Below are 15,517 nucleotides of genomic sequence, written 5' to 3' on the forward strand. Positions count from 1 at the left end.
CTAGCAGAGTATATTTCCTAATGATTTTCATGACAACCTTTCAATGAAGAAGAGAAAAAAGCAAATTAAATTCCAAAGAAATAGACAGAAATTCCAAGAATTTTGTAAATTCCAGTTTAGAGAGGAAGAAAATTTTCACTTTATTAAGTGAAATAGCAATAGCAAAAAAGGAAAATGCTTCAGAGGAACCATGTCTTATTACAATTCAGGTGAACCGTTAGTCGCAGCAATACTGGCAGACAAAAGTTCTTTGGAGGGATACCAAGCTAGGAATTTCTTGCTTATAGGCTAAGACTTTTAGATGTGAAACAGCATGGTGTGGGGGATCCAGAGCTAGCCCTGACAGTAGAAAGTTGGGGAGTTCAAGACCTGTCATTCATTCTGGCTGTGTGACCCTAGACAACTTACCCTTTCTGATACTCTATGCAACTAAAACTATAATTGATCTTCATTGGTAGAAGGAGCTTTGTCATTTGGAAGCCCCCTATATCCATGAAATCACAGGTCCAGCCTCTAACTTTAGCACTAGCTATAGTTAAAGTGACTGTGACCAACCACTATTGACCACCGAGAGGGATCATTTTCCTACTTCCCTTGGTGGCCCTCTAAATCAAACCCAGTATCTGGGGCTTAATAGCCTAACTGAAAGTGGGAAAGAGTCATCTTCTGTCTCACCAAAGCAGGCACTCATTTCAGGTTTGAGTAGATGGGAAACCATCCATTCTGTGATAGTCAGGCACCAAAAGCTGCTTCCTCTCATCACCACCATAGCCCATCTACTTCAGCATCAGCAACGGAGGCTGGTCCAGGTGGGGTTGACTATCCTTGATGGCCCTGGACCACTGCTGACACATAGGTATTCTGTTAGTCCCTGAGGGACCTAATGATGGTAGGACCACAGATTCTCTCTGCCCACTGAGCGCAAACATTGATAATACAGATTGTTCTTTTCCCCAAATTTGTATTCAAAAAAGAATCTCAGTAACTTCAGAGTCAGAATGGATATAATGAGAATACAGTGGTCTAGCCAGAAGAGACTTTTGTGAACTCGGGGTAGAAGGTCTGGAATTCTGGGATCTTCTTCCTATGAATCTGATTCTGATATTACAAGGTTCAGGTCAGAGCTGGTTTTTTGAATCTACAGATGCTTCTCAATTGTACCTTCGAGGGCAAGACTTGGAGCTATCACAGGACTATCACAAATCCTTCAGCTCTAAATACAGCTAAATTCTTTTAAAACTAAACGTGCAAAACACAGAAGGGAAATAGCCTTTCAGAATTCACATTCAATATATGTGCAATCCCCTATTTACAAACTGGCTGCTAATAGTAATCTTTTTTTAAGTCAATTATTTGGAAGTCAGAACCCATATTTCAACAGAAATAATGTTATAGAAATGGGAATTTTTTGTTTCCAGGCCAGCCCATACAAACCCTTTCACCTCATAATGATCTTCTGATAAAGTATTCATGCTTATATTTCAAATTTATTATATGCATGTGTATGTTAAGTGTAATACTTATTTTATGGGAAAATTCATTATAAGTTCCCATTAGAGGTACCAGCTATAAAACCATTCTATCATCAGTACCGAGCTAGTAGGGTATCTATGGGGAAAAGGAAGACAGGATGAAGAATCATGGTAGATACTTTTGGCCACCATACTCAAATGCTATCAACTGCATGAAGCCTTCCTTGATTCCTCCTGTTGGTAATGACCTTCTCCTTCATACTTCACATAACACTTTATTGACCTCTCCCTAACGTACATATCGTGAACTATTCTGTAGTCTAGTTACCTATTTCTATGTTTCCTCCCTACTCTGAGTAAAAGGGAAAAGCTCTCTCGCCACATCTCAGAATCTATGTAAGAGAAGGCATTAATCTATACTCCAAAAAAAAGTGGTTCCCAAACTTTGGACCCAGGACCTTCCAGGCTTTGAAGTCACTACAGAAGGTCCATAAATCCATGTTCTTGGCCTTTTCATCTTTATTTAGCATCAACTAAATAGGCATCATAGCTACCACTGCATGAGAGTCTTTGCAATTTTTGTTTTTACATTATAAAGCAGTCTTGTGGGGGAAAAGTCTGAGAACTCTTTCTCTACACCTTGTATCTCCACATATCTCCACTCAATTTACTCCTTAAGTTATTAAGGAAGGAAACAAAACTCATTTGCCTCCTGAAGGGTTGGGATTTTGAACTCAGACTCTTCTGCTCTTTCTACATATAAGTCATCTGTAAATTGATTGCAGGTATCCCTTCCACATCATAGGGGTTAGGGGTTCAGTGCCTCTGCAATCTGGAATATCCCCATACAGTTTTTGACCCTTATATTGTACCAGAGAAGAAGTCTGAATGTTTCTTCTTCTTTTATGGAGTATTTACTGTACAAGTAATATTATATATAGCAGCATATACATTTTATACATTGAGGAGTTGCTAACCTTTTAAAGCTATCTCTACGTTTCTAGCCTTTGTGTGTCATCTTCTGGTTTTATGTTCTTTTTGCAAACTTTAACTTTTTTATTTTAACTCTTAAAAAGAAGTTATGTATATTTATGGTATTAAAAGAAAAGGTTATTTTATATTTTATATATTTTTGAGTTTCTAAACTTTTATATGTCATGTGTGGCTACCATAAAATTCCCATTTTATGCTGACCTGTGCTATATCAAAATCATGATGGGGAAAGTCATGATGTGGAAGAGATACCTGTTTTTCTATGTTGAGGACTCCATGAATTGTAATATTTCAGCCTAATTTTAGTGAGTTTTCTGCCCCTTCCTCCTCCCAAAAAATCCTTCAAAGCAACATGGGAAGTCAGTGATATGTAGATACTTACCGAGGGGTGAAAAGTTATAGAATTAGGAATCCATAAACATTCAACATAGTGTTCCACCCTTCACAATTTTGCCTATGGCCAATCCCAATTGCAAAGTTGCCACCAAACACCTAGAAGGTCAGAAAATCTGACTCTGAGAATAACTGCTGATGCTTTTTGCCCTGCCAGTCCTGGGCCGTGACCCAGCAGAAGCCACACAAATCAAAAATATGGGAATTGAGCAATTATGAACTGTACTATTGTTTTCCTCTGCACAGTCTCCATTTGAACTTACACAGAGGCTTTGCCCTCTGTGGATTATTAGAGAGAGACCTCAAATCCTTCTTGTCTCTCAGAAAAGGCAGCCCCTGGTGTTTAGGGAAGATGAGGTAAGTGAGCATAGATGATTCTATGCAAATCTGACACACCTCTGAAAAAACAACTCATAGCTCCTTTGAGGCTGAGGGTTAGTCAAAGGGTAATAGAACCCACATCAAATAATATTGCATATGGAAACACTTGGGATTCACACCAATATTTGTCTTTAAAGGTCATCAGTGAAAGGTAAAGAACTTGGATTTTGTTGGTAAAAAAAATATTTGTTGGTAAAAGTTGTGGTCCAATTATTTGAGCGTTCTAACAATGATACCACGTATAATGTCCATATTGTACAAGTTAACAGCAGTTGGGAGTCAGGAATACCTGGGTTTAAATCCTATCTTAGATACTCACTCGCTGTGTGACCCTGGACAAGTCCTTTCACCTCTCAAGATTATTCTTCTCATGTGTAAAATAGAGATGATAATAGCCTTACTATACACACTTATGAGGATCAAATGAGATAATATATAAAAAGTTTTGCAAATATTAAAGTATTACAGAAATGCTATTATTGTGATAGTGTATTATTACCACTCAACAGGATCCTAGCTCCTTGCTTTTCTTGTAAATGCCAATCTTTGGTCATAAGGGAGATCAGGCAAGAAAGTATAGTAGGTTCCATGCAAATCTTTCTCCCCCCCTGAGAAAATAACTCAGCTCATTTGAAGTGAGAGTAATGGATAATTGTGAGGCGCATGACAGAGCTGAGTAGGCTGGAGTAAATTACAAAAGAAGAATTCTGTAGAAGTGCTTTCAAAGATGATTTGGGGTGGGGTGGAGAATGACTTTGAAAATAAAGATGAACCAATCAGAAAAGGAGACCAAGGGATAACTGGTGAACACCTTGCAAATTCTAGTGGCATCCCATGTACTATTGAGAGGTAGACTGAAATCTCTACCATTGAGTGGACACCCAGCAACAGACTACTGGAAGACACAAACAAGGATCTCAGGACATGTGTTGTCAGAGGTGGTACCCACCTTAGATAGATGGCACATTGAGTGGAGCATCGGATGCACTAGTGAGTCAAGGATTTTATTTTCAGATACAAAGAATGGCATATTATTTCCTTGCTACAGAAACAAGGAAAACATTTTCAATGAACTCATGGAATGAATGGAAGGTTTTTGCCAGCAAAAGATTTCTTTCCCCCTGCAGAGCCTGATTTTTACCATAAGTATTGCATTTCTTTGGATAACTAAGTCACTACTCAATCCAGATACAGTCTTTCAGGCAGGCAGCATGTTTACAGTCAAAATGCTCACTTCCACTTCAAGTTTCCAATCTCCTGCTGCTACTTTCTGCAAACTTAATTAATTAGTTGCCGCTAACATTTGTTCAACCTGATGCAGCAATGGGAGCCTGAAGGAAACAGGCTCTCATAAATGAAAAACATTTCAAAATATTGTCTTCTCCCAAGAAAACATTTCTTTTTTTAAATCAACACTCCATTTGGATAACTTTAAGGTTGTAAAAGAAAACAAACAGGGAAGTTCCAATTAAATGCCGACTGTCCTTAACCATTTCAACGCCAACAGCTACAGGGGGACCCTAGTGGATTTGCAGACTAATGCCCTGGGCAACGGATGCCTCCTCCCAGGGAGATAATTGCCACTGCTTACTTGGTATGTCATACAGTCATTACTGATATTCTAGGTGATGACTGAGTAATTGCATAACATATGGTCCTGGCGCTAAAATGCTTACTATTCCACTAGGATGGAGAGTAGACCTCCTTAAGACATTCGGTGATTGAAGAATAAAAGAAAATTGGAATCTTGAGAGCTCTATCCTATATAGTGAGTGAATTGATAGGTGAATTCCAATTTGTCACCTTGACCTAAACTTTAGATCCTAATGAGAGCTTCCAGATCAGATTTCCTAATGTGGGGCTGTTATTTTTTTAACATTATTTTATTTGGTCATTTTCAAACATTATTCATTGGAGACAAAGATCATTTTCTTTTCCTCCCCCCCACCTCTCCCATAGTCGACGCGCGATTCCACTGGGTATCACATGTGTCCTTGATTCGAACCCATTTCCATGTTGTTGGTATTTGCATTAGAGTGTCCATTTAGAGTCTCTCCTCAGTCATATCCCTTCAACCCCTGTAGAACTCCTTGACTACAGGGTTGAAGGGATATGGCTGAGGAGAGACTCTAAATGAACACTCTACTGTGGGGCTATTATTGTGCCACTTCATTGCTCAAGTACTTTCAATGGCTCCACATTGCCTTTACAGGAAAAAGTCCAAAGTCTTTAGCCTGTCACCCAATCTGTGCTTTTCTAGTTTTAGTGTACATTGCTTCCTCCCACATACTCTAAACCCCAGCAGAATCGGACTGCTGGTCATTGAGAATCCACAGGGATGGATTACCTTAACCAGGTTTAACCCTCTGAAGAGATGGTTTTTACATTTTTGGAATCACAGGAGAGAGTTGGATGAAAGGTGGACACCAAAAGTAGATCAAAAGTCCTGAAAAGGGCTTAGTAAGCCCTCACACCAGAGATTCTAGTCTTCTCCAAACAGCCCATACTAGGTTAAGGCCTCAAACCTGGTGGTGAGTGAGAGGGGTTTTACCTCACATGTGTGAAAAACGTGCTTCAGCAGAATGGGCAGATGAGAACAATTTGTTCCAATGGTGCCAGAGTTTGATTACAAAATGTAAAATAAATCATTTTGATTACATTAAATGAAAAAGTTTATTTTAACAAACAAAATTAATGCAATCAAAATTAGAAGGGAAGCAGCACATTGGGGAAAATCTTTATAACAGAGTTTGGTCAGGCATAGAAGATTCCAGGGTCATCAACTGCACCCCTGACCACCACCAGTCATCCATCTTGACTTTTCTTTTGCTATTGGACTTTAATAACTGGAAGAGAGAGTGAGGCTGAAGACTTGGGTACAACTTTGCTCCACTTTGATGTATTGATCCTCTTTTAAAAAAGAAAGAACAAACAACAACAGGGTGGTGGATAGAATATTGGACTCAAAATAAGGAAGATCTGGATTTAAGTTTTGCTCCAGACACTAGCTAGGTGACCCTGAACAAGTCAATTAACCTCGCTTCACCTTAATTCCTCATCTGTAAAATGAGTAAATTAGATTAGATAGTTCCCTTCAAGTTCTAAAAATGTGATCCTATGATGCATACAACTAGACTCGTCCTGTGTTTTCCTATCTCTCTACCTTACCCTACCTATGAAATTCCCTTTCCCTCCTCACACTTTCTCCATCATTCATGGACCAACTCAAATATTACCTCCCTTGATCCTTCAAGGATTTGCCCTTCATTTGAGAGAGTTTGTAGAGCATAATTTGTACTTTTCCTAAGCATTTATATTCTTTGTTGTTCAGTCATTTTAAATCATGTCAGACTCTACATGACCCCATTTGAGGTTTTCTTGGCAGAGGTACTGGAATGGTTTACCATCAGCTTCTCCAAATCAATTTACAGATGAAGATACTAAGACAAAGGGATTAAGTGACTTGCCCAGGATTACACAGGTAATGAGTGTCTGAGGCCAGATTTGAACTCAAGAAAATGAGTCTTCCTAACTCCAGGCCCAGGACTTTATCTACTTTACCACTTTACCTTATGACATGGAAATTTTTTTTTTTATCAATCAGATATGCTCCTTGACACAAGTCTTTCCTGATTCCAATACATCCTCCTCTCGGGTATCAAAGTGATTTTCCTAAAGAGCAGATAAGTTAATAAATTTCAGTGACATCCTATCATCTCCAGAAACAAATATAAAATCCCTTGTTTGACATGTAAAGCCTTTCATAGCCCTTCCCTCCTTCCCTTTCCAGTCTTAAGCCTTTCCTCCTTCCCCTCTCCCCACCAATACGTATTCTGTAATACAGTGACACCGGTCTCCTTGCTGTTCCTCAATGAAGATGCCACCTCCTAACTCCAGACATTTTTACGGGCTTTCTCCCATGCCTGGAATGCTCTACCTTCTTTTTCCTCCTTCTGCCTTGCTGGTTTCCTTCAATTCCAGCTAAACTCTGGCCTTCCACAGAAATCTTCCCAATCTCTCTAAATCTGAGTGCCTTCCTTCTATTGATTATCTCCATTTTTTCTTGTCTATATAGCTTGTTTGCAAATAGTTGTTTTCATGATGTCTCCTTTAGACTGTGATCTCAAAGACAGGTATTACCTTTCTTTATATTTTTAGATCAGGGTACAATGCCTGTCATATAATAGGCACCTAATAAACATTTATTACTTAAACTCCCATTGCAGTTTTATTTTAACTTTCTTACAGTATTCTGTCTTGTATTTTACATGCAGGTATATATGCTTACAGCAATACTTCGGTTTTCATTGTCATCGGTTATCAGAGGTTTTGGTTTTGGTCAATTATTTTGGCCTTGCTGCTAATTTTGCAAAAACAAAGGGTGACCCACACATTCTCTTGCTCAGTGTGAGCAATTGCATGTATTGAAAAGCAAATAAATCCATTTATTCATACAGATAGCAAACAAAAATCAGATAAAGCATAGGGAGGAAAATATATACCTGATAATATACAAAATGAATGAGCTCTCTCATTGGGAATGAGATATCTCATATCAGTCAAGTAGAAATTCTCTCCTAGTATCTCAGCTAAAAAGAAGGACATTAACAAGGTAACAACTCTTCCAAAAGTCAGCTTCTTTCCAAAGGCTTTCCCCTTCCAAACAATAACCTCTCTCTCCCTTCCTCGCTGTCTTCCATATACCAAGAAGAGTCTTGTTAAATGTTCATTTATTCTTTACATTAGTTTTTCATATTCATTTTATATTAATTTCTTACTATTTTTAATATTAAACACTATATTTATTCTCTATAAAATGTGTTTTCAGTATGTATTTTGGAGTGTCTAGAATGAATTAATTGGATTTACATTGATTCATATGGAAATAATTGCCTCAGTTTTCTTTGGTTTTGGGTTTCGAAATTGTTTTCTGAGGGATTATCGGCAAAAACTGAGGTATCACTGTATTTAGCAAATAAGAAATTATTAGTGAAGTAAATTATCTTCCTACTAAATCGTAAACTCCTTGGGGACCAATTATATCTCCATTAGTGCCTTGTATCCAATAGGTACTTAATAATGTTTATTTATTATATTATTAATAATAATACTTGTATAGCCTTAAAATTTGCAAAGATTTACATTTGAGTGTATTAACCATTTATAAACTCTCATTTAAATCTAATTCAGTCCAAAGTGATTAAGAAAGTAGAAAAAATATGACCAAGAAGACAGGTACTTCTGTATCTTAATGGGATAATCTAGAGATCTCCAGCTTTTTCATTTTCGAATTTAGACTAGAGTAAATCTTAGAGGAAAGTTCTTTCTCATGTTACTTTGGGCTGACTGGCCTTCTGATTCTCTTGCTGCATACAACTGTATGGCTGCTTTCCCTAAGTCCCCAATAATTTATTTGCTTAATCTAATCTGTTTTTTCAATACATATCCTTCTTGGTCTCTCTACAACATCTGAAATTTTTGATCAACTACTTATCCTGGGCAATCTTTCCTCTCTTCATTTCTGTGACAACTTCTCTTTCTTGTTTCTCATCCTCCCTGTTTGACCATTTCTTAGTCTATTTAGCTAGCTCATCATCCTCTTCCTAATCCCTAAATATAGGCACCTCCTTTTTTCTTTTAACAAGTGTAAATGTGTGCAGGATGAAGTTTAAATAGCAAATAATATTAGATGAAATGTCAATATTGATGAAATTTATAAACACTGGACAACTAACAATGAGAAAACAAAGAAACTCATTGATAGTCATTTGTACAAAATGTTCTGCATTGTCTAGTTACCATGAAGCACCTCAACTACTCTCCCAGTTCCTTCCCTTTAGGGTGAATCATTAAATATATTATCAGAATGAATTTGTTGTAAGTTTTACTTAATTATAGCACTAAATTATTCTATGTGTTAAATTTTTATTGTTTTTGCATGTGTAGCAAAAGTAATTGCTAAAATCAACTATACAAGTCAGTGGGTGCCGGTGTATGGAGGAGGTTTGGGGTGGGGGTCAGAAGATTTCATGGAGGATGGAGGGGGAAGAACTTAAATTGAGCCCTGAAGGATAAGTAGGATTGGAATGATTGGAAGTAGAGCATTCTAGGCAAACAAACAAAAAAACAAACAAACAAACAATAAAAGCGTGTAAAGACATAAAGAGTATAATATGAGGAGACCAGACTGAGGGGAAAAAAGAATTTATAAAGGAGAACAGTGGAAGACAATGTAGACAGACAATAGGAAGCCAGATTGTGATTGACCTTTAATGATAACCTAAAACATTTGCACTTTGTATTAAAGACGATTGGAATGTGATGACCAATTCAAAATCTGTAGAACTCTTCTTATCTGTGATCCAATACTGTCAAATACATAAAGGACAATTCATCTTGAATATTTCAGCATCATTACCTCATGCTCAATGTGTCTGAACGGAATCCATCATTTCCATATACCCTGGAACCTATTAGTTCTCCTTCCCAAACAATCTAATTTCTATCTGTAGCACCACCACTCTTCTCATCTTCTAGGCTAGAAACCTTGAAGTTATCTTGATTTTTTTTCTTTTCATCATCTTTACATCCAAAGTGTCACCAGGTCCTGTTATTTCTTCCCTTAAAATGTCATCTACTAAGTTATTAACTCCATGAGGGCAGGAATTAGAGAATGTTGAGTTAGAAACAGCCTTAGAAGTCATCTAGCTAAACCTCTACATGAAGGATGATTGCTTTCAAAAACAATCTTGAAAGGTACTCATCCAACCTCTGTATGAACACTTCCAATGACAGGGAGTTCACCACCTACTGAGGTATCCCTTTGGGAAGGAATGACTTCCTAGGAAGCTCCTCCTTATGTTGAGCTACACTCTGTCTTCATTGCAATTTCCTCCCAGTGGTCTTAGTGCTGTCCTCTTAGGTAAAGAAAAACAAGTTTAATCCCTTTTCTAAAGGACAATCCTGTAAATATTTTAAGACAGTGATTATACTCTCTCTAAATCTTTTTTCTAGGTTAAATATCCCAAGTGCCTTTAACCAATCCTTATATGGCAAAGTTCCCAGTCTTCTCATCATCCTGGTTACCTCCTTTGAAATTACTCATGTTTGTCAATATCAGTCTTAAATGTAGATCTCCTGTTTCTTATTTGAGCATTATATTTCAGATTAATCTAACTAGGGCAGAGTTCAGAGGGTCTGTCATCTCATTTTGAACAGTAGAGGAGTCACAGTTTATTTTTCTTTATATTCCCTATAGTATATTGAACATAATGGCTGACATGCAAATAATTGCAAGCAGAACCAGGAAAATGATTAATACAGCAATATTGTGAATACAGAAAATTTTGAATGACTTAAGAACTCTGATCTAATTAATTATCAACAGTAATTCCAAAGGACCAGTGATGATGGATGTTAGTTCTTGACAGAGAAATGATAGACTCCAGATGCAAAATGTAATATATCCTTAGATATGGCCAATGAGGTAAGTTTTTTGCACAGTAAAGCAACATAATTATCACATTGACTGTTTCTGGAAATGTCTTCTTTTGCACTCTCCCAGATCTTTGAGTGACAAGAAGATAGGACTGACCCATAAATTCCTACAGGTCATGGAAAGGATTAAGGAAGAGATTGGTCCTAAATCAAAGGGAAAACAAAGGAAACAAAGCAAGTGAAAGCTGTCTTCTCCCTCTATCTCACCAATTTGTGGGATTTCTAATAGTTACCCATCCTTGCTGTTCTAAATTAATACATGTTTCACTTTCTGGGAGTGGGTGCCTTTGGCTCCTCTGCCCCTGGGCTGACCATTATCAGACTGCACCTGTGGCAACTACTGCTGTCCCACAGTCCAGCTCTTAAAGTCAGCTACTGCTCACCTGCAAGGAGCTCGATTACCTCAACCCCAACAGTAATGAAGCAGCCCAATTTCAGGCATGGTGAGCAGGGGTCCTGAGTCTCAAGGGATCAGCCTGATCATTGATACTGCTCCTCTCTGTCTTCAGGAGGCTACCAGGAAGCTTCCCTCAAAGTCTTATGGTTGGAAAAAGAGAAATCCAGATGTGTACACTAATGTACAGATCTCATCATTCATTTGCCTTCTTTCTAAGAAAAGATCAAGACAATTTGACTTTCCAGTGTCTCACAGAAACTCCAGGAACTTTCAGGGCCCTCAGCTAGAGACAGGGATGAAATGACACTGCAGAAAGAGATGCTACACTCACAATGGTATTGTGAGGTTTAAGTGAGATCACCTGGGTAACATTTTTGAAATTTGGAAGTTCTACCTTCATATCAGTGACTTAAAGGCTGGAATCATGTCTCATGCTTTTGTATAGAGGAAATGCTCAACAAATAGTTGCTGATTAATTATATTTGCTCTGTAACTCTTAGCATATCTGGGCTGATGCTAAATACATTGAAAAAACTCAGCTAGAATTATGTTATTACAAAATGTTAACATTGAAAGAGACTTTGGATGTCTTCAGGTTCACTCTTTATTCTAAAGATGAGGAAACTGAAACCATCAGAAATAAACTGATTTGTCCAAAGGCATTTAAGTTTTTAGGGACAAAATTGGTAATAAAACTCAACCCTGATGACTCCCTGTAGACTTCTTTTTCCACTAATCATCATGGAACTATTAAAGAATTGAAAGCTTGGAAGTAACATAAAAAGCAATGTTTTATGAGATTAATGTACCCTTGTTTTCCATGTAACGAGTTTGCTTACTAGCTATATATATATACATACATACACACACACAAATATCTAGATTGTACAAGAGGCTTTAAAGAACTTTCATTATTGGGTTGAATTTATTATGGTTTGATATCCACTGATTACAGTTTGGTTGGGTCCCCATTCATGAATAGATTTACCTTGAATAGCTTAACAATTAGCTACACTTTTTTTCTTTCAAAAAGTGTTAATTATTTGTAGCTATATTGAAGAAGATGGCACCAAACCAACAGTGACAGTCCAAAAATGCTAATGAAATCTGAAAATCCAAATGAGCCCCCATAATTTATCAGATCCATTTGGTATTGTAGTTTTCTTTTTGGCTCAGTGGACAGAATTCCATTATCAGGTTATTTTATTTGAAACATGGGGAAATATATTCTGTAAAAAAACAAAAGTGGATAAATGGACAGACACACAAAAACACAGGTCTCTCTGTTTCTTGGAAGTTGTGATTGTACAATCCATTGTGATCCCTTTAGTGACTTTTCTCAAAAATATGAAAAATACCTTCCAATCCATGAGGACTCACAGCTAAACCCAAAGCATTGGTTTGATTAATGGGGATAATGTGATACTATAGGGAAAAAAAACAAAATTGCTTTTTTTAAAATTTCCCTTTTATCTTGAAATCAGCAAATGATTGGTCACATTCATTGCTCAGTTCTTTAATGACAATATCCTTTTCTCCATTCTTTGTATGACAAATGGGCTTTGAAGTCTCCTACAGCATGTTATAAGTATTTTGATACTTCCCCAGTCAGAATGGGAGAGAAGCCAACACAAGCCTCCAGGTGCCAATACTACACCTGACAAATTAGCCACACGACTGGAAAAGGGTGGGCCCATCCTCTTGCTTAGGCTTCATTTCCTCTCATTTTCCCATGAACAGGAAGTCATAGGAAAGGGGCGAAAAGTCTTTCCTTAAAGATCACACCATCAAAAGCACTGAGCTTATTAACTCCTTGCAAACAAATGACTTGGAAACAAATTGAACCTAATTATCAGACCTTTTAATTACTTAAACCTATTGAAGGATCCAGGATGTTATGATTTAATAGTTGGGGTGGGTGTGGGGACTATGTGGAGAGTATCCTTCCATGTTGTCTGGAATAATATTTAGCTGGTAGTAGAGGCATAGCAACCTGGGGCTTCCTTCAAGGCTTGAAGATCCAGAGGTTGGAGCCCCCCCCCCCCCCAAGATCAGTCAGAAGTCTAGAATCTCACTGCTGGGTCCAGTTTCAATTTGAGACACCTTGAGAGCATGATTAGACATTTTGAGCCTCCACTGAACTCCTTTTTATACAATGCCTACCTAGCAAAATTGCCCACATTTCTAAGAGCCAATTATGTCCTAAAGATCACCAACTCATCTCAGCTTGCTGAGGACTGATTTCTCTTAAGCCTCTGGTCTGCAGAGAGTGAATACAAATGCAAATGAGGTTAGGAACAAGTCATCCTAATTAGAGATTTGAGCTCTTTTTTTTTTCCCCTACTGGGGCATATGCTAGTTTAGTAGGCTCTACATTGTAGGTAATTTTCACACAAACTTATTTACTCCCAGACTATTTGCCACCATTATATTTACACCATGCTTTTCTCCCATCATTGCCGGTTGTAATCTGTACAATAAGGGCAAATGAGTTAAAGAGGAAACGTACCAATCAAAAATTGAGAGATACTCAGAAGGTGTCCCCCAGTACCTCGAGAGAGTGAAAAATAGATGCAGAGGAAGGTCCCTAATATTTTGGATGGATCCTCTTTGGAGTGTCTAACATAAAAATATTGCCCAAGCGTTGCCCAAGGTGAGATGGCACAAATGGGTTGAGATGTACCATTAAAAGAAGTACCCACATTAGTGAGATTATAGATGTATTGATCCAGCTAGTTAGTGCATTGGACAGAGCGCAAGACCTGGACTCAAATCCAGCCTCAGACACTTATTAGCCGTATGACCCTAGGCAAGTCACTTAACTTCTATTTGGCTCAGGTCTTCATCTAGAAAATAGGGACCAGACAGAAAAGGAAATGGCAAACTACTCCAGTATTTTTACCAAGAAAATTCCATTGACAAGTTCATGGGATCACAAAGAGTTGGACACAACTGAATGAACAAGGGCAAAAAATTTATTATAGGACTAGTGTTTCTTCCATGGGCAATTTATACCAATAATGAACAATCCATCTCCATTGTTCGAATGGACTTACTGCACAATTGAACTGCTACTCACAAAATAAAAGACTAGATATTAAAGTGCTTTGGAAGATCATGGAACCATGCATCACGAAGGATTCAAAGTGTAAAAATGCATTTCTTGCCTTCAATGGTTTTACAGTCTATTTGAGGAGACAGACGGGAGATGGAAGGAAATGTTTACATCAAACTATAGACTTTTTCAAAGGGGAGCTAAAGACCCTAAAAGCACAGGAATTCAGAAGAGGGAGATGTTTCTGAATTGGTTTCTATGTATTTCCAAGCAGAATACTCCTTTAGAACCCTTATATTTATGGCTGTGTCTACATAGACGACTCAGTTTGTCTAAATTCCACTAAAACGAAAAGATCCCATGTGGTCAAAACTGTAGCTTCTTTGTCTCTATGACACAAACTACCAGGTATGGTTGCATTTTTCACTTTTCCACCAGTGACTTTGACATGGATCGGCACAACCCCTATCTGCTTAGCAAAAGAAGGTGAAAAGGTTTTCCCCAGTGTAGATGAGCATTCAGAATGACTCTTGTCAGATTTTAAAAACCTTGGGCAATAAACTACTGAGACCCATAGGAATCCTCGCACCTGTTGGGGAAAGCTTTCCAAATCTGACATAGAAAACCTTTTATTTTTAATTTTACTTTTTTTCTACCCTAAGTATGCCTCTATAAAGAGCCTGGCAGGTACCACATTTCAGTATTTTAAGAGATGAAGTCATCTTTTTTTTTTTTTAGAAAAATTGCACTCACAGCTTTAATCTTATATTTCCATGCATATTGAGTTAAATGTTGTAAAACTATCAATTCTGTCAAAACCTAGCAAAGAGAAAACAAGACACCCTGCAATCTTAATGTCCAAACTGACTAGTGATTATCAGAAATTAAATGTGCAGGAATTCCAAATCTTTTTTGATCTGAGATGTCTAGATAACTTTTGTTTTTCCATAATTGTATGAGGTTTCTACATAGTATTTAAGAATCAATTATATTGCAATTGATGTAATTAACTCTAATAATCCATTAAAAGTCAGTAGGAGGGCTATTCAAGTCAATAGAAAAGAAGTACTATATGATGAAGGTGTTATTAACCTATGCAGAATTTTACCAGACATTTTCTTTTCTTACATAATAAATACACAGTGGTTAGGAAGGCTGTCATTATAATTTAATGTGAACAATGGTCCATCGCTCCCTTTCCTGTGCAACCCTTAACTAATTCCATGTACCATGTGCAAGTAAAATGAACCCTTTTCTAATCAGGGTACAGCCATATCAATCATCCATTGCTCCATGATTAATGTCTGAGGTCCTTTCCATGCTAAGTGG

Source organism: Monodelphis domestica, chromosome 2 (genome assembly GCF_027887165.1).
Source record: "Monodelphis domestica isolate mMonDom1 chromosome 2, mMonDom1.pri, whole genome shotgun sequence".
Lineage (NCBI taxonomy): Eukaryota > Metazoa > Chordata > Mammalia > Didelphimorphia > Didelphidae > Monodelphis > Monodelphis domestica.